General features: G+C 37.0%; 1 long non-coding RNA gene across 1 annotated transcript in view; it reads right to left on the reverse strand.

The window, feature by feature from the left end:
- Positions 1 to 205: 205 nt before the first annotated feature.
- Positions 206 to 23,974, reverse strand: part of LOC309845524 — a 75,534-nt gene continuing 51,765 nt past the window's right edge. Inside the window, exon 3 of the long non-coding RNA XR_014301324.1 lies at positions 206 to 1,953. This is a non-coding gene — a long non-coding RNA (uncharacterized lncRNA). The remainder of the gene's footprint in view (positions 1,954 to 23,974) is intronic.

Here is a 23,974-nt window from a genome sequence, read left to right on the forward strand (position 1 = left end):
CCCCCTCCCCCCAGCAACCCTCAGTTTGTTTTGTGAGATTAAGAGTCACTTATGGTTTGTCTCCCTCCCAATCCCATCTTGTTTCATTGATTCTTCTCCTACCCACTTAAGCCCCCATGTTGCATCACCACTTCCTCATATCAGGGAGATCATATGATAGTTGTCTTTCTCTGCTTGACTTATTTCACTATGCATGATCCGCTCTAGTTCCATCCATGTCGTCGCACATGGCAAGATTTCATTTCTTTTGATGGCTGCATAGTATTCCATTGTGTATATATACCACATCTTCTTTATCCATTCATCTATTGATGGACATCTAGGTTCTTTCCATAGTTTGGCTATTGTGGACACTGCTGCTATAAACATTCGGGTACACGTGCCCCTTCGGATCACTACGTTTGTATCTTTAGGGTAAATACCCAGTAGTTATACTTTAAAGTTTTTTTATCTTACTGTAGTAAGTGCACTTAACATGAGATCCAGTCTCTTAAATTTTTTGGTAACTTTTAAGTCAACAGTACTGTTGATTGTAAGTATAATGCTACAAAGTTCATCTCTAGAAGACAACCTTTTGTTTAAATGAACGTTTAGGGCTGTTGATTAGGAATTCACATTTTCTCCTTCTCCCATCCCCTGACAACCACCATACTACCCTTTAATTCTATGAATTTGGATATTTAAATACTTCTTATAAGTGGAACCGTTCAGTGTGTGTCTTTTTGTGACTGGCTGATTTCACCTAGCATAATGTCCTCAAGGTTTACCCATGTTGTTACATATTGCAAAATTTCCTTCTTTTTAAAGGCTAAGTAGTATTCCATTGTTCATGTATATAATACGTTTTCTTTAACAATTCAACTGCAATGGATATTTAACTTGTTTCCATAACTGTGAATAGTGTTATAATTAACAAGAAATGCTAATATCTCTTTGGGGGTCCAATTTCAATTCTTTTGGATAAATACCCAGAAAGGATTGATGGATTATATGGTAGTTATATTTTTAATTTTTTGAGGAATCTCTATACTGTTTTTCACAGTAGCTGCATCATCTTGCATTCCCATCAACAGTGTGTAAGGGTTCCAATTTCTCCACATCCTCACCAACACTTCTTGTTTTTATTTTTTTGACTTTAAATAATAGTCACTGTGACAGATGGGCAGTAATATCCCATTGTGGCATTGGTTTGCATTTCCGGGATGATTAGTAACATTAAACACTTTTCATATACCTGTTGGCCATTTTATGTCTTCTATGGAGAAATGCCTATCCAACTCCTCACTCAAGCCATTTTTAAATTAAGCTATTACATTTTTTTTAAATTGAGTTGTAAGAGTTTTTACATATTTTAGATATTAACTTCTTATCAGATATATGGTTTTCAAATAATTTCTACTATTCTGTAAGTTGCCTTTTCATACTGTTGATTGGTTCCTTTGTTGTGCAGAAGCTTTATAGTTTAATATAGTCTCATTTGTTTATTTTTGTTCTTGTTGCCTATGACTTTGGTACCATATCCATAAAATCAATAGCAAGACCACTGTCATGAAGCTTTTCCTCTGTGTTTTCTTCTAGAGTTTTACAGTCTTAGGTCTTACGTGTAAGTCTTTAATTCATTCTTGAGTTGATTCTTTTGCAGGTGTTTATCCAGTTTTCCCAGTATCATTTGTTGGAAAGACTACTTTTCCTCATTGTATATTCTTGGCTCTCTTGTTAAAGATCAGTTGATCATATATGCATAGATCTATTTCTGGTTGCCCTATTCTGCTCTATTGGTCTATATGGTTTGTCTGTATGCCAGTACCACACACTGTTTTGATTCCAGTAACTCTAATATATTTTGAAATTAGGAAGTGTGACGCCTCCAATTTTGTTCCTTCTTCTCAACATTGCTTTGACTATTCTGAGTCTTTTGTGGTTCTCCATGAATTTTTGAATTGTTTTTTCTATCTGTAAAAAAAAAAATGCCATGAGCATTTTAAAAGGGATTGTAGTGAATCTGTCAGTTACTTGAGTAGTATGTACATTTTAACATTAAGTCTTCCAATCAATGAATGAAAGCTGTCTTTCCATTTGTTTGTGTCTTTAATTTCTTTCATCAATGTTTTATAGTTTTCAGGACAAGTCTTTTCATCTCCTTTAGTTAAGTTTATTCCTAAATATTTTGCTTTTTGTTCCATGATTAATGGCATTGTTTTCTTAATTTCCTTTTCAGATAGTTGACTGTTAGTGTATAGAAATGCCACTGATTTTTGTATGTTGATCTTGTATCCCGCGATTTTACTGAATTCATTATTTCTAACAGTGTTTTTATGCAATCTTTAGGATCTTCTAAATAAAATATCATGTCATATGCAAAAAAGGCACAATTTTACTTCTTCCTTTCCATTTTGCATACCTTTCATTTCTTTCCTAAATTACTTTGGCTAGGATTTCCAGAACTATGTCTCATAAGAGTGGTGAAAGTGGGCATACATCCCTTGTTCCTAATCTTAAAACTTTCAGTTTTTTACCATTGAGTATAAATACTAGCTGTGAGCTTTATACATATGGCCTCTACTATATTGTTTGTTCAGCTATAATTATGAAAAAATGTTGAATTTTGCCCAATTCTTTTTATGCATCTATTGAGATTATCATGTGATTTTTACCCTTTATTCTGTTAATGCAGTGCATCACATTAATTAATTTTCAGATTGAAATGTCCTTATACCACAGGAATAAATCCTACTTGGTCATGGTGTATAGATCTATTAATGTACTGTTGAGTTCTAATTGCTAGTATTTTTTTTTCCAATTGCTAGTATTTTATTGAGTATTTTTGTATCTATATTCACCAAGGATATTGACCTGTCATTTTCTTTTCTTTTCTTTAAAGACTTTATTTATTTGACAGACAGATCACAAGTAGACAGAGAGGCAGGCAGAGAGAGAAAGGAGGAAGCAGGCTCCCTGCTGAGCAGAGAGCCCCATGCAGGGCTTGATCCCAGGATGCTGGGATCATGACCTGAGCCGAAGGCAGAGGCTTAACCCACTGAGCCACCCAGGCGCCTTGGCCTGTCATTTTCTTTACTTGTGGAGTCCTTCCCTTTGGTATCAGAATAATGCTAGCCTCATAAAATGAATTTATAATTATTCCCCCGTCTTAAATTTTTTTAGAAGAGTTTGGGATGGGCTGGCATTAATTTTTCTTGAAATGTTTAGCAGAATTCACCAGAGAAGCCACTGTTTCCTTTGGTGGTACATTTCTGATTACTGATTCGCTCTCCATACTAGTTATAGTTCTGTTCACACTTCTATCTCTTCATAATTTAGTCTTGGTATGTTGTGTATTTCTATGAATTTATCCATTTCTTCTAGTTACTCAATTCATTGGTATGTAATTATTCTTAGCAGTCTTTGTGATCTTTTTTATTGCTGTGGCATCAGTTCTAAAATCATCTCTTTCATTTCTGATGTTATTTTTTGAGTTTTCTTTTTTTCTTAGTCTAGCTAAGGGTTTGTCAATTTTATCTTTCAGAAAAACCAACTCTTATTGAATTGATCCCTTTACCATCATGTAATGCTATTCTCTATCTCTTGTTACAGTCTTTATTTTCAAGTCTATTTTACGTGATATAAATAATGCTACCACAGCTTATTTTTCTGTTTCCATTTTCATGGACTATCTTTTTCCATCCCTTCACTTTCAGCATATGTGTGTCCTTAAATCTAAAGTATGTCTCTTGTAGAAAGAATATAATTAGATGGTTTTGTTGTTGTTTTTATCCATTTGGCCACTCTATGCCTATGTTTGGATTGGAGAATTAATCCATTTAAAGTAATTACTGATAGGGTAGGATTGACTATTGTCATTTTGTTATTTTCTAGTGTTAATAGTTCTTTTGTCTGTCTTTGCACTCTTGTTATGTTCATTTGTGTCTTCTTGATTTTTTTTTGTATTGATATGCATTGATTCCTTTCTCTTTTCCTTCTGTGTAACTTCCTAGGCGTGTGTGTGTGTGTGTGTGTGTGTGTGTGTGTGTGTGCGTGTGCACGGACGTGGTTACTCTGGGGGTTACATAAAGTATTTCATAGTTATAATAGTCTAAGCTGATAACAACTTGCATTCAATTGCATACAAAAACTCCACTTTAACTTCTCCCCTAACATACACTTTTGTTATTTTTGCCACAATTTACATTGTGCATCATTTGACAATTTTTCAGTTGTAGTTATATTTAATACTTTTATGTTCTAACTTTTCTATCAGAATTAGAAGTGATTTACCCATAATTGCAGTTAACATGGTATTCTCTATTTGTCTATAAATTTGTCTTTACCAACAAACATTATTATACTTTTCCTCAACATAATCCTTTGGGGCAGGTATTATTATCGTTCCCATTTCCAGATAAAGAAATGAAGCTCAGAGAAATTTGGGGACTTGCCCAATTTACAGCTAGTAAGTCAGGAATGAAAGTTCAAATGCACTGAATGCATTGAATACAGGTCTGTTTAACTACAAAGCTGGTGCCTTTATTACTATACTAGTGTGCTAAGGCTGGATGCCAAACCCTGGAGCATGATCCCATTGTTTAGTCCTCTTTGTTGCTGTTGAATTACAGGTCTTCAGAGTTTCCTGCTAATACATGACCATTCTCTGGAAACAACAGCTTAGTGCGCCTAAAGCATGATCATCCAGCTTCTTAGCTTTATGGTGCAACCTTGTTTTCTTGTTTTACTGGATGGCCCTTGCTTGTGTCATCTATCTCAGTTATTATCTCTATGCTGCCTGTCCCCATATCTCCCTTCTAGACATTCTGCCTTGAGATTTTTCAAATTCAGCTCTTTAAAAATTGAACTCATTATCTTCTTGCCTCTCTAACTTTTCAATACCACAGTTAGGGAAACCATGCTTCTTTTCCTTCTCCTATTACTTAGGTCAATGCAACCACTAGCCAAGGTTGTCCAAGATGGGAACCTCATTTTTGGTTCTTTGCCCTAGCTCATTCCTTCACTCATTCAACCAATCACCAAGTCCTATAGATTCTACCTATGATAGTTCCTGCCCCACCTGTTCCATGTCTTACTACTATTACCACAGTTCAGGCTTATGGACAATCATGAGAGTTTCTGAGTGTGAAATCTCTCCCTGTTCCATTCCACCACTGATCAACTCCACCCACACTACACACACTGCTGCCCTGGCTTACATTGCAAAGCCAGACCAGAGTCAATCCCAATCAGTTTTACCAGCCTTAGCACCCCACCTGTACCATGACAGTTCTAAGTTCTAATGAAGCCAAAATTTCTTGCTGTTCCTTGAAGGCACCAAACTCTTTTGTACCTTGACCTTTGTCTTCTCAGCCTCAAGTAAATACCCCTTTTATTTTTCTCCTGAGTAAACATCTATATAACTTCAGAGATTGAACTCAAATGTAATCAGCTAATGAGGTCTTCTTTTACTCCTTGAGACAGTTCTTCTAAATAGCAGAGCCACTTTTTTTTTTTTAAAGATTTTATTTATTTATTTGTCAGAGAGAGAGCGAGCGAGAGCGAGCACAGGCAGACAGAGTGGAAGGCAGATTCAGAGGGAGAAGCAGGCTCCCTGCCGAGCAAGGAGCCCGATGTGGGACTCGATCCCAGGACGCTGGGATCATGACCTGAGCCGAAGGCAGCTGCTTAACCAACTGAGCCACCCAGGCGTCCCAGCAGAGCCACTTCTTAGCATCAATTTTATTATGAAATATTTTAAGTATCACAGAAGTATGGTTAATAATATAATGAATATCAATGGACTCCCTTCTGGTTTTGTCATATTTGCTTCAAATCTTTTATAGTAAATAGAATATTACAGATAGATTGAAGACCTCTCTATACCTTCTCCCATCCCACTCCCTCTCTTGCCAGAAGTATTCACTACCCTAAATGTGTTGTCTCTCATGCCCACACACAGTTTTATGTTTTCTATATATGTTTGTATCCATAAATAATAATTTTGCAAGTTTTTAAAAAGGGTTTTTAAAAAAGATATCATCCTATATGTAGCGTTCTGCAAATGAATTTTTATTTTTGCTCACTATTGCGTTTTGGGGGCTTAGCCACATAAGTTGACAAGGTATTCCTTTACTTTAACTATTGTGCAGTATTGCTCTATGAACATAGTTTATCTGTTCTTCCATTGATATTTAGGTCTTTTATGATTCTTAATGTCCATGTTCCCAAACACATATGAGAGTTTCTTTAGGGTTTAGGAGCACTGGGTCACAGGATATGAATATCTTTCACCTCAGGAGATATGACCACATTGATGGTCACAGTGGTTACACTTAATTTATGTTCCTTCCAGCAATGCAGAGAGTTTCTCCTGGCTCCTTTTAATCTTTATTGCTTAGCAAGAGTCTAGCATGCAGGAGATACACTGATTTGCCAACAGTGGCTAAATGAGCAAATAAATGGTATTGAATTCATATATATATATATATATATATATATATATATATATATATATATATAAAAGTAACTAGAAGCAGAAATACAAGTACTTTTAAATGAAGTCACCAATAATACAAGGTCTAGACCTCTACTATTCAAATAAATCAATTACAAGTCAAATTAGATTAAAAATTCAGTCCTTCAGTTGTGCTAGCTACATTTCAAGTGTTCAAATGTGGCTATTAGCTAGTGGCTACCAAACTGGATAGCATGGATATAGAACCTTTCCACCATGACAGAAAGTTCTATTGGACAGCACTGGTCTATACTATAGATCTTTCTCTTTTCCCCTCCTCCCCTCACCTACCTTCTATTCTCCTCCACACATAGTACTTTCATAGCACTATCTGGATGTCAAGAATTCCTACCACACATGCCTTTTAGGCTGGAGTCCATAATTAATAATTTCTCATCTTTTTATTCATTTCTTAAAATTGTGGTAAAATATACATAAAGCCTATCTACCATTCTAACTATTTTTAAGTGTACAATTCAGTGGCTTTAAGAACATTAAATACTGGTATGCATCCATCACCATCATCCATCTCCAGAACTTTTTCATCTTCCCAGCTAAAACTCTGTAATCATTAAGGAATAACTACCTTTTTTTCCCTTCCCCCATGTCCTGGCAGTCACAATTCTTCTTTCTGTCTCTATGAATTTGACCACTCTAGGTACCCCATATATATGGAATCATACAATATTATCCTTTTGTAGCTGGCTTATTCCACTTAGTATAAATGTCTCAAATATCACCCATTTTGTATCATGTGTCAGAATTTTATTCCTTTCAAAGGCTGAATAATATTTTATCGTATGCACATAACATTTTCATCTGATTTCACCTTTGTCTTTGTCCCCCAGGTACTAGCTGGGTGACTGCCTCGCCAAAAAAATGCAAACCACAGAATTAACAATGGATGAACATTTAATATTGTGACCCCCCAGATCCAACAGTGAAATGTAGTATCATGGGAAGCATAAATATCCATGAATGAGGAGACAGGGATTCTGGTCCCCAGTCTCCTAGATGACGGCTAAGTTGCCTTGGAAAGCTATCTTGACTTTCTAAGCATTAGTTTTCTCATCTTATCTAAGAAATAAGACCTTTCTGTCATTCTGAAATCCTGCAAGTTTAAGAGTGTTCCTCAACACACTTGACACAAAGTCAAGAAGGAAAGTGGATTTAAAGACATTACATCAAAATGAGTAAGGGAAAAAGTGGCTTCTAAAACTTTCTATTTCCACAAAGAGAGAGAGAAAAACAGCTTATATTAGGAACAAGGCCATAGTACATTAGATACTTCAGTGTCTAATGTTTCCTAGCTTAGAGTTATAAGCTGAGTCTTGAAGAATTCTTACATATTTCATTTAATTTTCAACTTCCTATTTGGGCTCTGAGATCTTCTATATCTCAGTCCCACAAATTTTTTTTTTTTAAGATTTTATTTATTTATTTGACAGACAGAGATCAAAGTAGGCAGAGAGACAGGCAGAGAGAGAGGAGGAAGCAGACTCCCTGCCGAGCAGAGAGCCCGATGTGGGGCTCGATCCCAGGACCCTGGGATCATGACCTGAGCCAAAGACAGAGGCTTTAACCTGCTGAGCCACCCAGGCGCCCCCCACAGAATATTTCAAAAGAATTGAAGTTTGATATATTTTGTATAGAATTGATTTTTTTATTCTATATTATTACTATTCTCTAGTTTATTTCCTTTTATTTTTTTCATTTATAAATTATTATGATTCTCTTATCATTACCCTTCGGAGATACGGTTATTCCCAAAAGCAGTTTAAAAAGGCCCTACAAAGTAAACAGTGGTGATGTGGCCAAGAAAAGAGCGTGGATTGATGACATTCCCCTGACTATAAGCCAGCTAGAGAATGACACGGAAAGGAAGGAAAGAACTTTGAAAGTCTCGCCTTCCTACACTTTCTAAATTTCATACCTAGTTGTAGTATTTACTTGTGTTATCAATGCCTTAGTTCAGGGCATCATGTTGGTCTTCCTGAAATAGTGTGCTTGGCCTGAAAGGGGGAAGAGAAATGAGTAAGAACCAGTTTAGTAAGGAATACGGGGTTTGGGTTGAGGCAGGTGTGGGAAAACATCGTAAGCAGAGGAAACAGGAGGTGTATAGGTCTTGGGCTGGAAGAGAGAGTGGCTGTTTTAGAGAGCAGGCCTATTTGGCTGGAACAAAGAGTGAAGGGAAAGAAGGCTTGAGCAGAACTCGAAACAATATAGGCCAAAATACACAGAACTTTTTGGCTTTTACTCTAAGGTGAGGGAACACCATGGGCTTGGTTTAAGCTGGAAAGGGATACTATCATATTTGGCTTTCAAAACAAATTCAGGGGCTTCTACATAGAAAAGTCTTTGTTGGGATCCCTGATCCAGTTTTTGCTGAATCTATGAGGCTGAAGCTGAACATCTCGTCACTGGCAGGACTCAGTCATTCTCTTGAAGAGTGATCTGAAATGAAGAAATGCTCTTCTGTAGAAGTATCTGCTTTTAAGGCAAGACGCACAGCAGAGTGAGTGAAAAGGCTTGATATCTTCTATGAAGTGGTATAAATCTTTAGCGAAAAAGAAAATGTAAAAGAGAAATCAAGATAAGGGAGACTCTACTTAGAGAAGAGAAAAAGAATGGGGAGGAAAGAAAGGCTAAGGGCCTGGCTTCATGAAAATTCTCTTGGCCAAGCCACTGGGTACAGAGATCAGGGTGAGTCAGGCAAAACACATGGAGAAGGCACTAACAGAGACTTCAGCTGAAATTTTGAAGGAAAACATAGTTCTTTAGGCAATCTAGAGTGGACCAAATAGCTCACAAATTGCACAACACAGCAACTAAAATCCTATAGCCTCTGGGACTCAGCCCATGATTCATTCCTCCTCCTTCTTAGAAAATCAAAGGCATGATATACAGCTTATGGTACCAGCTTTGTAATGACTCCTGCTGGGTAAATCCAAAGCACCACTCCATGCCCCCCACCCCCAACTCTGGTCCCTGACTCAGTTCAGAAAACATACTTCACAACACTATGATGACTCTTAAAGAACCAACTTTCACTCTTCCTATTATTTAGCCCTGTGTTTTCTTCTTGTGCTTTGGGTGGGCATTTAGTTTCTAAGACAAAGAGAAAAAAAGAGTTCTGAAACTCAGTTTGCAGTGGGGAAAATACTGTGCAATCAGAGGGGTGAAAAAACTTTTCTGGAAAACAATGATTTTATTTGGCTTTTTCCAAAAGTATGAATAAGCATAAGAATGACTCAGACACTAACAAAAATACAGCCTCAGAGAAGAACCTGATTGAAGCATAATTGATTATGTTGGACAATTACAAATGCCGTTATTAAATAATTGCATTTAAACCACATGATAGTTTTATAACTGATTTATAAAAACAAAATTGTGAAAGTTTAAGTGACATAATTGTTCTCAGTATCACTACAATTTTCAAATGAAGCAATTTAGCCTTAGAAGCAATTTCACTTCTCATTGTAATGTTATTTTGGTGTCAAGCTGCAAGCTTTTGTTCCACTTTAGAGTTCTAGGAATAATGATTAACCCTTCCCTCTCCTTGGCTAAATCAGTGATGCATGTTTCTAGTGTATCAGTCTTTTGCCTTTTGCTGCAGACTCACTAGGTCATTAAAAAAATGGTTTGCAGGCCTCCGACTATGTATATGGTTTTAATTTAATGAGAATGTAGTAGCTTCTGCATGGATGTGGGAAATGTAAATCTTTCCTAGACTGGGGATACATGTGAATTCAAAATACAAATGGCAAAAACAAACTGCCTTATGTTTGAGGGTTTCAACAAATTAATACCAAGACTTTGCAGTTTTCTCTCAAAATTACATTCCCTACTGGAAGCAATCCAGGAAATGGCCTGGTATCTCTGGCACAACTCCTAGAACATTAATCAAAGGTCTATATTTTCAGGTGCATGAATAAAGGACCTTGGGACATTCAGCAGATAAAAGCCAATACCATTAACATTCCTTTATTGAGTTTATGTGAATTAAATAGTTTTATACAACTACTGTCTCAGTATCACACACACAACTCCCAAGGCATGTTCTATACTGGTAATAAGAGCTAAACCTGCTGTATTTCATTTCAGTCTTGCTGATAGCATTTATCAGCAAAATCTGGCTAAAAATGGAATATGCAACTTAAGCCTGATCATAACTGGGCTGCAGAGAAGGAAAGTGGGGGATTATCTGGGGACTGGGAGCACAAATATAAGATTGTATAGTCATTGTGTACTATAGGCCTTTTGGCAAACTGTAGTGTAAGCCCCAGCTGACAGGCCTTTTCACAACTGACAGAGGAAAATATGAAACTTAAATTCTTCATGACAGATAAATCTGCTGAATGAAAGGAAGACCAACAGGATAACTGTGGGACAAAAAACATACTGCTTTTGGGTAACTCCCTTAAATCTACCTCCTTTGTGAATATACAAAATAGGCATTCAATGAATATCTTCTAAACTCCTACCTACCAGCTTTGCTAAGCAAGCTGTTAAGTTGGAATGATAAAATAAGCATCTTTTCTTCAGCAGATGAATACAAAGTCTTATAAGACAGGGGTGGCAGATTAAATTTAATATGTAGGCATGAAAGACATTTCCTGGATGACTATCAACTGGAGTGGATTTCTTGAACCAAAGTTGACATGTTACTATTGTAGAAGGCTTATTTATTGAGATATTAAATGTACCTAATCCACCATGATGGGGATCTTTGTCAAATTAAAAAAAATATATGACTATAAGTAATTGTTCTTTTCTTTCAGTGGGTCCCAAGTCCATGAAATGTAACCAGAGACCATCTCTTAGGATTAATATCATTGGCCTTTCTACTGGTGATACATACCTTTTACCCTAGTCAAGGGCCTTGGCGCCTCCAGGGGTCTAGGGCTCTTTGCCTTTCCCATGCTGGTTTAGCACCATTTTTTCCCCCTTGTTCATTCTCATCAGCTGTACTAGTTCTGTCCAATTCCAGTGGCAGTCCATGGAAAGCTATCTCAAACGATGCGAAGCTAGATTAAACTAAAAATTAAAGTTTCTTGTACAGTTGTTGTTGTTTTTTAATTCTTGCAGTTATTTAGTTATTTAGTGTATGACCTTACTGCTCTTTGGCATCTCCTCGAGAAAGCTTTCTGAGCAGCACTGCTTCTGGGGGAGAGGAGGGATTAATACAGCCTGCCTCTTTTATTAATGAATGGCTGGACTGCCTTGGCAAATCCCAGGTCAAGTTGATAGATGATATCTTGCTGAGATAGCCTGAAGCAAGTTTCAGAGCCCAAGAGCAGGTCTGCCTTGAACTGTCACTTTCCCTGGTTGCCATGCAATTCATGGCTAATCTCCACAAAAAAATCAAGGTAAGAACTAGACAGCAGTGGGGAGAGAGTGAGGGAGAAAGAGACTGAATGAGGGAAAGGAAAGAGGAAATTGATAAGAGATCATTTTTCTCTGAGACTTCACGCCCTGACCAGCGTGGATTCTTCCACCAGTCAGAAAGTTCTGGAGTGTCTGGCAGCAGGACTAGGGCACAGTGTTAGGCCATGGGAATCACCCACCAAGTCACAGGGAGGAAGAAGAAAGACAGTGAGAGGCAGAGTTAGAAAGACTATAAAAAGGAGGAGGAGGAAGAGGAGGAAGGGGAGGAGAAGGAGGAGGAGGAGGAGGAGGAGGAGGAGGAGGAGGAGGAGGGGAGCCAGCCTGGAGTCTGAGAGAAGAATCCAGGCGCCACAATGTTAACAGCTGCCTCAGGTATGCTAGCCAGTCTCAGCTCGTTCCCAGCTCTTCTTGGCAAGGCCAAGGCTCAGGCGCACACACGACATTGGCGCCACTGCGCGTGTGCACACACTCTGGGCTGTGTCTTGTAAAGAAGCTTCTGGCCTGTCTGCAGTGGTGTCTTTCAGATACTCACAGAGAGAGCTGGGCTTGTTGGGCACCGCTTTTCATAACTGTGGTAAAATTGCCTAAGACCTTGGTAAATAACAAAATCTACTCAGATACAAAAGGATTTAACTTACTCTAAAGATTATTATGTTTTGTCTGCTGGATTAGAATTGCTTCCAAAGTCATCAGAGAAACTCAACATTAGCACTTACTTTTCTATAAAGAAACAAACCACACACACACACAAAGGTGCAGCATTATACAGTGATTATCCAAAATGCTACCGCTTGGAATAATAAGGATGCTGTGTGTTTACACATCATCTTTCTTCTCCTAAGAATTCAAATAGCTACACCACCCATACCCCATTATTCCTATCAACAGTCTTCAATGAGCTATGCGGGTGGCAAGGATAATTATCTGTATTACATAGCAGGAGTAACTGAGGCACAGAGAGGCATTCAGGATCACACAGTAAGGAAATAGCAATTCTGGAGTTACTATATAAAACATTAACTGTCAAATATATATTCCTCTTTTCCATCTTGATTTTCTTAAAACAATTTACAAAGAACATTTCCTCTTTGGGACTCATCTCTGACCCCTTCTTGTGTGCAGTCTCTACCTTAGCACGTAATAGTGTGCTGTAATACTTCATTTATTTGCCTACGTCTTTCCTGATAATATCTTCTTGAAGGCCAGGATTGCTCATCTCTGTATCTCCAGTTCTTGGAATATGGTTGATATTTCTTAAATGTCTACTGGTGAAATGAATGAAAGGAAAAAAAAATGAATGAATTAATGGACAATCTTCTAGGAAAAATTTCTGACAAAGTAACAATACATGCAAATTTGGGCCTAAACTAAATATGTCTGATCTGATTTTATCTTTGCTGTGACAAATATGTCCACCTCAGGAGCCTTCTTTTAAAAATCCAGTGCATACACTTGGAGCTAATTCCTTCCCTGCCTGGGCTGTTGAATTTATTGTTTAGAACAATAATCCGAGGCTCATGGAAATACTAGGGCTCCAGATGGTCCATTGTAATTATTTTCACCATAGCTCCCTCCTTTTTTCAATATCTAAGGGAAAGCATTTTAGGTGTGGAGGTTTGGGGGAGTATTAATATATAGTTATTACACTGTCCCAAAACCCTTTCCTCTGTGTATTGAATCTTAAAGCCAGATTGTTTTGGGGGGAGGGGGTACAGACCCCAAAATAACAATAGGAACAATGATTGCTCTTCAAGGAGACTACAAATTTAACTCTCTTTTATACATTTTTTCGGTGATCAATACAAAAAAGGCAAGGTAATATATGTTAATCTTTACCAGATGTACTTTATGTATCCCCTTACGTTGGAAGCCTAGCAGGAGTAGAATGTCACAACAGACATTTACTGAAATACCTGGGGAAATGTAACAAAAAGTGTTAGAGGAAAATGGTCTTTCAGCTAAATTACCTAATATATTTGCTAATGGTATCTGATTTAAAAGCCATAAAAATACCAAGTTAAAAGCACATTAGAAGATGTGTTATATTTATAAGTGTTTGTCACCTTGGCAACAAAAGCTATCTTCCAAATCTCACACTAGCTATGATGGGCCAAGACCTTTTAAAATTGGTAAATACTTCTTTATGGCAATGATCTGCTTTCAGCTACTGAATGTTAGAACTAGAAAAGGCAAGTTCTTCATTGAATAGCAAGTTTTTTGCTAGCTTTCTACTATGGATAAGCTTTTTTCTATTAATAAGTATGGTTTATTCTTGACAGGAAAAACAATGCATTTTCAAATAAAGCATCAGCCTTAATTGCACTCAGAAATGCAGATATAATAGCTTGAAGATTTCTAAAAGTAAGAGTTTATCTATCAACTTCATATTTCAGTTTATCAACCATAGGACTGACCTTGGTTCATGTATGAAGTATCACTGGTGTATTCTATAAAATCGACCTTTATCCTACAAAAACTTATCCTCCTAAATGACTGGGTGGAATATGTCTAGTTTCATAGGGATGATTTCCACATATCTTTACCTTCCAAATGAGTTGCAAGAGGACTGAAAAATTATCTGTCACCGTGTCTCACCAGAATTGTGCTTCCAAATTATATCTAATAAAATTAGGTGATTTGGTAATGGGAACTCATGCTTTAAAAGGTAGATTTCAGGCAGACCAGAAAGAGGTTCAGACTGAACTCTTACTATTCTTTCGACATTTTTTTAAGTTGCAATCTGCTTTCTAAATCCTATAAAAAAATGTTTGGGTTACGTGCCAGTCAAAGATTATAATTCCAAGAGTCTAACTAGATTCCCATGCGGTTGAACTAATTTTCAGAAGTAAACCATGGAAAAGGTCTGGGTAAACACACATTCTCTGTGGGCTGTGGCTGTTCACTGGGAGCCTAGACAAGTTGTCTCTACAGCCAGCTTGGGAAAACCCAAGCCCAACTCGTGATCTATAATCATGCTCAGTAGGTTCTCAGATAGAGGGGCAGATCAAAAGGTTAAAGACCATCACCCCCATGTAACTTTTCTAACACACGGAGACCATATCCTTCCTCTACCCAGAAAAAAAAATCAATAAAAATTTCCTACCACATCAGCCCAAGCTAAATATCGCCAGGAAGTGTGTCATTGCTTCCTTTTTATTTTCCAAGAAATAAGGTCTTCTTGGGGAACATAAGAAAAAGCTTCAGTCTATGTGATGGAGACAATAATAGTGCATAAAGGGAACGTTATAAAAGACAAATGAGCGCCCAGTCTAGAGCTAAAAAATCAAGGTAGCACCTTTGAGTTCAAATATAAATTATGTGAACAAAGCTGACAAAATACATTAAACATAGTTAACCAGATTTACTTTTCACATGGATTGACATGTATTCTAGTACTTAAACATATTTTTCTTCGACTGATAAATGCAACCCCTGAGAATGTGTTCTGATTATATCACCTTACCACTAAGCCCTTTGTTTAACTCCTAATGAGTCAATTACTAAGCCATAATCTGTTGGTAAATTTAGAAGAAATTGTCTGTTTTTTATTATCTACAACAAGTTTTAGATAGTCTAGATGGAAATTAAAGCCTCTTGTTTACAAATTATCATATATTATATTATTTAAACCATTGATTATATAATCTCATTTCACTCTCCAGAAAATATAAGCAAAAGACTATGGCCTGAATTTTACCAAGTGTAAAGACACAAGATAATTTGTAAAAACTACTTAAGCAGAGTGAAAATACAACATGCAGTATCACTCAACTTTCTTCCCAGGGGAATAATGGGCCTAAAAGGGAAGGGACTATTTTTCCCTCAACGTTATATCCTCTGCCTAGTAGCCAAGCAATAAATATTTCTACAATTATAAATTTCACACAAATGAACTTTATTAAGTCTATTATATGTATTCCCCATGATATCCACAAATTGAGGAATGACCATGACCATGAAGAATGACCAATGACTACCTACACAAATAGGTAGCTAAGAAAAACTGTTAGAGGTAGAAGTAAAACAAAATAACATGATTTATTTCCATTTTCTTGATATTTATGTGTAGATATGTTTGCTTTATGGACCTAGAAATGAGTAGAAACTAGGTAAAGAGAATGGGCCCACCAATATAACCCAAATTGGAAAGTAAGAATTAGCATGGCAGGAACATAAGGAGACTTGCCTTGCTGGAGGAATGAAAATTGTAGGTTTAGAAGTGAGTAGGAAATATGATTAAGTAGGTAGAGTGGGGTCAGTTGAAAACCAAGGAAGGAAACTAACATGTGCTGAATGCCAGGCCTTGCATAGAGGTTCCCTCAGGTTGTTCTTCAGGACAAGACTGTGAAGTGGGTATGATTATCCTTACAGACTGGAGAAAGGCTCCAAAAGTTTAGATATCTGACTCAGTAGCTCTCAGAAAGTATGTGGTAAAGATGAGCCATTTTCCTGTGATATTACATTGTATTGAAAACTAGGCAGAGCATCATTAAAAAAAAAAAAAGAAAGTAAGAAAAAAAGAAAAGAAAAGAAAAGAAAGAAAGAAATCTTGCCATTTGCAACAATGTGGATGGAACTAGAGGGTATTATGCTAAGCAAAATAAGTGAAACAGAGAAAGACAATTATATGATCTCTCTGATAGAAGGAATTTGAGGCAAGGTGGGGGTTGGTGGCAGAAGGGAAGAATAAAACAAGATGGGATGGGGAGGGAGACAAATTTAAGAGACTCTTAATCTCAGGAAACAAACTGAGGACTGCTGGGGTGGGGGACTGGAGAGGGACAGGTGGCTGGGTGATGGACATTGGGGAGGGTATGTGCTATGGTGAGTGCTGTGAATTGTGTAAGCCTGATGATTCACAGACCTGTACCCCTGAAACAAATAATACATCATATGTTAATAAAAGAATAAATTAATTAATTAACTAAAATAAAGAAAGAAAACTGGGCAGAGAGATGCAGAGATTAACACACACAAAATGCAACAGCTTCTAAACCAAGTCCAGAAAAGTCGAATCTGAATAAATGATTTAAAAATACAAATGGCTTAATAGGACCCCTAACTGCCCTGGGATTTTTCCATGTGTGAAATGAGCAACATTATCACATAATCATGTTCTTAACCTCAACAGGGAGACTTGATTAATTTTCAGTTACAAATTTCAGAGTAGTACTGATTAAGAGTTTGCTGCTTAGGGTGTTACTGTTCATCATTCCAGAAAACCCCAGGTCTGATTTGGAAAACATAAAATATTCTAAAGGCAGATCTAGTTATGGAAATGCAGACATTGTCTCGTACTGGCAACCTGACAAATGTGCTGCTACCCTCCTCCCTTTGTGGTTTACATGCTGCTTCCATATACGACACTGGCATCCCATTTGGAAGTTGATTGTTGTGTTTTGGTTTATGTTTCATACAACAACTGCCCTGAGCCACTTCTAAGAGAGGATAATAATGACAAATTTGAAATTTTCTCCCCAGGAAAAGAGGCTGTGGTGAAAACACCAGACGACATTTAAGCAACTACCATTAAAGGCATTTTAATTTTCTGTTGACAAACATGATTTTCCAAATGATTTACAGTGAAGTTTCTGGGCTGACAGCCATATAGCCTGTCTAGGACTATGTTTTCTGGCTCTACAAAAGTGCTAATGAGATCTTCATTCTTCTGTGAGAGACTTAATGTCTTGAAAGCCACAGCGCTATTTAGGTTCCTACTTCCTCAGATTCTGCTGTCACCTTCCTTCAGAGTCCCTTGGCTCCATATCTTAGATCAGGCTCTCCCAATCCCAAACTCCAATGTCAGACTCAAGAAAGATAGAGGCGCTTTGGGGAGCATTGGTTCCACACTTGGCAGCAAGTCTATCTATCAGAGAAAGCAGCCTCCTTCTTAGACCCCCCACTTCTGCAGCCTGGAATTTCATCTGGTTCAAGGGATTCAGTCTCCTCTAACTTTACTGTATCTTTTCCTGTCTTGAATGCTGTCTGTTTTATTAGCTTGCTAGATATTCAGTTTCTCTGAAGAGTAAAGCTCTGTTGTGCTCTAAGTTTTCCTCTCTGACTTGCTATTATACTCAGAGTCTGGAACTTGCCTGGTGCTTACTTAAGGCCTGCCCTTCTGTTTGTCTGGATTTTCACTTTTGTTTTTGATATCATTTTATACAATACTCTCATACTACAGACAAGAAAATAAAAATGTAATGAAGTTGGAAATTTGTCCAAGTTCTCAAGACTATTTGAACACAGGTCTACTAATTTTGAGACCTATATGCTTTTACATATTAAGACTAAGGTTATTAGATATCCTCTTTTAAGACATTATCCCCTCTATTTGTTATTTTATCTAACATGTAAGGAAATCTTTAAGAAGGAAAGCTGTTCCCCAATTTTTAAAAAATGTTAAAAAGCAAAATACCTGTCCTTGTCCAAGGATATTAGTCTATGCAAGGTTTTGTTTATGATGTTTTAAGAGATGCAGTGGTTTTTTTAAACATGAACTTGTTTTATCAGTCAACCTGTTTCTACACTGTTATTATGCATAGACTTCCATCTTATTAAAACGGTTTATTTTCCTTAGAAGAACTTTTGCAATAGTATAAAAACTGAAAAATAATTTTCCATGTCAAGGACATGGTTTTTGTTATTCTCGTACATGAATTCTAGCTGAGAGATTGCCCATTTTCATTTCTCCACTTCCATGTCTTGCCTTACAATCCTACTCTCCATCTCACCTACAACAGTCCTTTCATTCCAAGGAAGGGATCTGTCACCAGTTTGTTCCCCTCAGTCCTCAAAATGTCAATAGAGCCTTTTTTCAAGTCCATTACATTTTAAGATATTTTACATTATGTTGAAATACAGTAGACACTCAGTGGTTAAAAAAATCAGTAGCTATCTTAATGTTTTGAAGGACTCATATTTATGGGAATATATTTATATATAACCATTATGTTCTACAAGGGTTTTCATTAAATAAAATTTATATTAAATAAAGCCACAAATCCATATTAGGGATCATATGACAGAAAATAAAAATAAGACATTACAATGAGATGTGATATGAAATTCCATGTTGAATTTTATCCTTCCTATACATCTTCTTTTTCTGGAATGGTAGTAAGTCTTCTTCATGTGGCACTCATCTGGCTGTGCTCCTATACACCTATTCTATACAACGCCCTCTCTCAGTCTTTCACTCTGTGTTCCTGTTATGTCCCAGTCATCTGGACGGGATTCTGCTGCAAGTGTGGTGTACCAGGAAAGACCAATATCTGAAGCATCTGACTTTTATCTGACTGGAATTCAGTGTCTTTCAGTGTCTGCAGTGAAAGGCAAGGCAAATCTTTTCTTTCATGGTTTTTAATGTTGCTATCTTATTGTCTTCTCTACTGAACCCTATCCAGAAGTCTTAACACTATTCTATTTTCTTTTCAAAGTTTTAAAATTTTGGAGTTTTGCTATTCATGGATAAATCACCAAACCATTCTGAAATGTGTGTGTGTGTGTGCACGCATGCACATGTGTGTGTGTGCACATGTGTGTATGTTTGTGTAGAGAGAAAAAAAGAGTAAAGTATGACCCCTCCTATAGCTAGTTTTCTCAGCATGTTGAAGTGGCTAGTTTACCTTCCACAGATCCTCATTGCCAGCCCTTCATATATGAAGTTTCCATATTGTGTGAGTCTCTATCTAGACATTCCATTCTTTTCTGTTAGTTTCCCCAAAGTAACAATACCACTTTACCTTATTAATCATTGCTCTGGAATAAATCTGTATCTGGTAAATCAAGTCTTTTTACCTTGTTCTACTAGTTCTTCAGGAGTATCTTGACTATTCTTAGTTTTCTTTTCTTCCAAATGTGTTTTAGAATTAACTTTTCAACTAAAAAACTGTCTGTAGTAACTATATTAATATTAGACAAAAATTATTATAGTGAAATCATCTTATTTTGCCAAATTTGAATTCTTGTAACTCAGCACTTATTTATGTCTTACAAAGTTTATAGTTACTGTATTCTTGATGACATAAGTACATTTCTGTTGATGATGAAATAGAGAAATTCAAGTACAAAATTAATTTGACCATCCTTAAAGTGCTCTTTGTCTTTAACTGGCTTTCTCATATAGGAAGTATATTTTGTATCCTCATCCATATATAACACCTATGAACCATACTTTTCAGAGAACAACCTGATTTACACCTACCTGCCTTAGCTAATGTTTGCATCCATAAGGCCCGAAGCTGTCATGATGACAATGTGATTAAAAATTAATGACAAATGGAAATTCACAGGCCCCCAGAAAAGTTTCTCCCACACTACTCAGAAAATACTTGATGCCAACACACTGGAAAGTTGCTGACAAAGTGGAGATTGTGACCTACAACAGAAGTGTTCACCAAATCACCACCTTATTAGCAAGAAACCTCCAAAATAAATTCTAATGAAGATTCCAACATTTTGAAGGGTCAAAACCATTACCGATATGAGTTCCTTATTTGCTTGGCCATCAGCTGGGGAAGATCTAAAGGAAATTGCTTGTTTCCATACTCATTCCCCCTTCTGCTTTCATCCTTTTTGATGATGGAATTACTGCTCCCAGTTCTTTGTTCTCTCTCCGGGATCTCCTATTTCCCCACCCAAGTAATGCTCAGACTATGTGACTTTCTTTGACCCAGTGAGATATTTACAGATGTCATGGCATTTAGGCTTTTGACTGTTATTGCAGTGGAACTTGCTCTCTTTTGGGCCTCTGTCTTTGCCATGAAAAGAATATGGCATCTTTCTTAGATGGGAAAGATGGGGAGCATAGCTCCCAGGCTGACCTACATATCTGCACCTTAAAGCTGAGACGCCCAGTAGATCTCAAATAGCCTAGGGCAACTGACCTTGCACATGCATGAGCAAATCCAGCAGAAACCAGCAGAGTTGACCCACAGATGCATGGTGAATTCATATTTACTGTTGCATGCCACTGGTACTTTGTTTTGTTTTATCCAGTGTTATTACAGTGGATAATGGGATTCATTATCCTTCTAATTCCCTCCCTTCTTTCTCTCCCTTTCTTTTTCTCTGTTTTTCTCCATTTTTCTCATCCTTGAGAAGTCTCCCTCCTCAGCTGGTGCTAGTCCAGTAGACATATCAACTGTCTACTAGATAGTAATACAAATCCCACGTAGTCTATTTTGAAGTTTATCACAAAGAAAAGAAGTCCATATAAAAGGATTTGAGTAGGCAATTCTTGCTAGCAATGCCTCTTCTCTAACAGGCATTTTTGAAATGTTTTTATTATTCACTTATGTATGTCACTATCATTGTGAATAACTTTCACTATAACACCATATATGACAAATTGAGTCATATAGTAAAAATGGTATTGAGAGTAACTGAATTGTAAACCATTCATCATCCCATATTACAGGATTTTCCAAGAGATAATCAAGGGAGAGGAATCTCAAAAGACCCAACCCCCACATGCAATATATAGCATCTTTTCTTCTCCTTGATTTCTTGTTTGTTCTTTTTTTTTCTTTTTTCCCCCCAGCCCATTATGGAGCAATTTTCCAGGCACAGAGTTACCATTCCCCCTTTACCATGTAAATGTCAGTTGAAAATATGCCAAGTTCCAGATACAATATAATCATAATACTACCACTGTGCCTCTGGATTAATTAATCATAATGAATGAAATTTTTCTTGATTTTGTATGCCAAGCCTGGAAGCATAATTCAATTTCATCTTTGACTTCTATAGCCTGAAGCAACCACTTAAACTCGGCTGTCATAAAGCTTTTGGAGGGAGATCAAAAAGCACTAAATAAATTTTTAAAAGATCCAACTTGCAAAAAGGCATAAAAGAAAGTAGGAAAATATTCTGTAACTATCTCAAAAGAAGGACATACATGTATGCATAAAAGAAGGGCACAATGAAATTGTTTGTTTCCAAATATGAGAATAAAATATGATGACACTGCCTTAAAAAAACTTTGGTTTTCTTCATTCCAAACCATCTGGAAATAGTGTTAGATATAAGCAAAACACACATTGGAACACTGGATGGGAACACTGAATAGGAACACTAAAAGTCTCAATGAAAACTAACTGAAATGTATCAGAACTTGTTTTCACCTTGAGAACCAGTAAATCATTATGAAGCCTCTAAATTACTACTTTTGAAACCATACAACTATAACATGGACTTTTTGTTCTGTTTGTTTCTTATAAGTCCAAACCCCTTGGTGGCCCTCTACATATGAAGTCAAATTGGCTATGGCTTAATTTATAATATATATAACATTGTTTCATTCACTGTAAGAACAAAGATGACCATAAAGAAAAATATAAGAATCTTCTGTAATCCCAGCACTTAGAGATATCCCCACTAATGTTTCGGTGTATGTAATTTAATTCTTTGTTCCCTGGGTTATGTGTGTGTGTCTGGTGTGCACGTAACAAAATTGGCGGGTCATGAAATGCACAAAGAATATTCCTTTAACAAGGTAGCAGGAACATCATTCCTTGTCATAAGGTTCAACTCCCTCCTTTTAATGGCCACCTATTTCAATGATATTTCATAGGGCCCCAAACTAAGATATGCTCAGAAAGAAATAGGTGATATAGGTGATATTGATGGACATGTAGCAGAGAAGAAAGTACCAGGATGAATGCAGTTTGTGCTTGCACTTTGAGGATATATCTTGATCTCCAATATTCTTTGAATGACAACTACAAAATCTCAAACTTCAAGCTCATTCACTATGATTACAAGTCCCTGGACACTAGAAATTAGTAAGCTTCATATTTCTTGGAAAACAGTTCTACTCTGAAGAGGCTTTTTCTGTATCCTCTGAGGATGGTATTTCTGCATTCTTTGCCACTTCACTGCTGACACAAGTTAGACACAGCTTTCAGTATTACTCAAAGCATCCACCCGATCCCAGACATCCATTCTATTGTGACATGACAGAAGCCTAGAGATTTAAATGAACATCTCCATGCTTCTTAGCAGTAAAGAACTGGGGAGAGGCAGTAATAAATACACAGAAAACATATTGAACAGTCAACACCTTTTTTTCATCCATAGAATGATTCCTGGGCGGGATTAGTAGGGAGGAGATGAGAGGGAGTGCGTGCAAGTTTAAATCTTGCACAACAAAAGAGATGATGCAAAGAAGCATGAGCAAAATGGGATGGGAATAATTATCTGATAAGAACGATGAAAACAGAACACAGGAATCTTTTAGAGTTTAAGGGGGGAAAGTGTCAAAGAGCCAAATCAGTTACATTATAGGAATAGGGCTCAATACAGAGATTAGAGGTGATTTGGTAGTGAGTGGGGACCCCCTAGTGAAGCAAATCCACTTAATCTTTGATTACCACCTCTAGCCACATTGGAATAACTGTGGATTTAATTTTAGGTTGAATCTACAACTTCAGGAAACGTATTTGTTTCAAATTTTCACCACATACAGATTTTTTTTTAAAAGATTTTGTTCATTTATTTATTTGATAGACAGAGATCACAAGTAGGCAGAGAGGTAGGCAGAGAGAAAGGAGGAAGCAGGCTCCCTGCTGAGCAGAGAGCCCGATGCAGGGCTCGATCCCAGGACCCTGGGATCATGACCCGAGCCGAAGGCAGAGGCTTTAACCCACTGAGCCACCCAGGTGCCCTCCCCCATACAGATTTTTAATAATTATTTTATAAAATGGTATGAACCCTGCCTAAACCCCTTCTCTATTGATGCTAGCACACAAAATACTGAATATAGAAGACATTTTCTCATGCTTTTTAAAAAATGAAGAACTAAGTATCAGACTAGTATAGTTACATATGTATCCAAGTTCTCAAGGAAAAAAAAATAATCCTACTGGTTTGTAAATTAGGAAACAACCATTGTGGCATTTCCCACCCATCTACTCCATAGTAGCTGTGAACCAATTCATTGTTCATTTGATGTAGCAATTTTCACAATACAGAATCCTATGGAAATCTGAAGCTGATTCCCAGTGATATCCATGATTCTACAAAACTCAAAAACAAGTCCCAGAGAACACTGTTAAGGATTAGAAAAGTCTTCCTCTACCTCCGATG

Source organism: Mustela nivalis, assembly GCF_964662115.1.
Source record: "Mustela nivalis genome assembly, chromosome: 12".
NCBI lineage: Eukaryota > Metazoa > Chordata > Mammalia > Carnivora > Mustelidae > Mustela > Mustela nivalis.